Source organism: Pinus tabuliformis, chromosome 9, assembly GCF_031772625.1.
Source record: "Pinus tabuliformis cultivar Carrire ecotype Pingquan chromosome 9, CPIR1, whole genome shotgun sequence".
Classification (NCBI taxonomy): domain Eukaryota; kingdom Viridiplantae; phylum Streptophyta; class Pinopsida; order Pinales; family Pinaceae; genus Pinus; species Pinus tabuliformis.
This window is the reverse complement of record NC_142307.1, coordinates 145,927,064-145,929,132: the sequence shown is the minus strand read 5'-3', so window position 1 is coordinate 145,929,132 and position 2,069 is coordinate 145,927,064.

Below are 2,069 nucleotides of genomic sequence, written 5' to 3'. Positions count from 1 at the left end.
TGAATGCAAAGAGACTATGTGTGTATAGTATGAAAATCGATGAAATAAGGTCCATATTGTTTCGTATAGAGTTTCGTGGGCCCAGTTTGAAAATGCATGAGAGGTGGTCCACAAGGGTTTGAAGGTTGGGCCCTTCAATGATAAGTGGTGGCTTCCTTCAGGTGGTGGCCTAAGAAACCATTGGAGGTTGGGTCTTACATAGTTGCAGAAGTGGTGGCTTCCGTTAGGTAATGGTCTGAAGCGGGTGGTTGCTCACATACATTGCAATTTGGGGCTTGCACACTGGTGGCGACTAATATATTATGTAAAGAAGTTTTTGAAATAATAAGAAGAAGAAGATAGAGTTCAATGTTTCTTCTCTCGGAAGGGTTTCCACCTAATTCCTGGTGTTCTCATGGTTTATGTGTTGCTCTTATGGTTTACTACTTGTGCATTTATCATTTGCTACTCATGTGATATATTTTGATTACTTATATGCATCTACTGTTCATATATTGTGTTGTTGATTAATTAATGCCTCAAATAACTGTTGAATTGAAACAGAGTAAAGAAAACATAGTTTTCCAATATATAAGTTGTTTGTGTGTGAGAACAGAGCATACATATGAGTGTTGGTTTTAGGAAAGTCGTGTATATCTTTATGTGTATGCAAAAAGTGTAAATATATGATCCATTGTGCACAATATTGATTTATCCACACACCCGCCCCCCACCCCGTGTGGTCAAGCTCCCAACACATACTAGTAAAATCCACTAAATACTTAGAAGGATTACTTATAACAAAATTGAAATTCAATCACATGTTAAGCACAACAAAACTACAAATGGTGTTTGCAATCACAAACAAACTTTCTTTTGTTAGAGGAAACAAAAACACCAAAATCAAATGTTGTTATCACTAGAACACAACGATATAGCCAGAAAAGTCTATAATTTTTAAAATAATCATCGGAATGAAGAAGGTTAAATTTTGACAACGTTTTTTTGCTCTTGTTTCTTTGAGCTTTTCCATTCATTGTAAATATTAAGATCAAAACCCCTTTTATGCGAGAGTTTCACATCACTAGGAAAACGTTTGCCAAATATTAGCATCATTACCCACTACCATAGGTAATGAGAAATCAGACTTGATTTGAGGAGTAACAACAAACCCTAATTATTGTATAGCATTGTTAGACCAATTCCATGCTCTAAAGAAATTGCTTTGCCTATGTTTTTTAATCTATACCACTACTAGACTACAATGCATCTTTAGCCCCTAAAGATTTTTGGGGATGTCTTTGATAAAACCCAAGTTCAATGTCAAAGTGGAGTTGTTAGGCTAATCAAACAATGGCCATCAAAAGTTTATGGACCCTTTGCAACATTGAGCCAAAATATTTTCTATTAAAGGATGTCCATATGAATACCCATTTCTATTAGTGTGCATCCATAACCCAAGGACCCTAAATATTTTTTTAATGAAGTGTTGACATAGTGGAAGCTTTGCTAAAGTGGTAGGTCATGGGCATTACCTAAATGAGATTGCCTTGCTAGATGATCCTTGTATTTAGAGTTACAATCCACATCACTCTTAAATCCTTTGTGTCAAACCATATTTAACATCACGATAAGGTGAAGTTTCGGAAAATTTATTTATTTATTTTATTTTTAAATTCCAATAATTAGAACCACTACTTCAAGCATTTATATCCCATTAAAAATCTTCTACACCAATTATAAAATTAAATAAATATTATTAAAATTTATTGAATAAATACAATATAGTATAAAACTTTGTAAAAATTCATATATTTAAAATCAAATTAATTTAACTTACAAATTAAAAACTAATCCTCGAGGTTAGTTTAATTGGTCAAATTCTTGTCACTAAAGCACTTGGCTAATAAAAAATCACATGTCAATTCTCATCGACACCCTTAAGATTAAACTATCTACCTAATTTTTGTTTGTTTGTTTTAATATATATAACATTATATATCATATATTATAACACTTTGAAACACTTAGATTACAATCAAAATGTAATCCCAAAAAATCCTTCTATTAAAATAAAAATAGAAAGATGT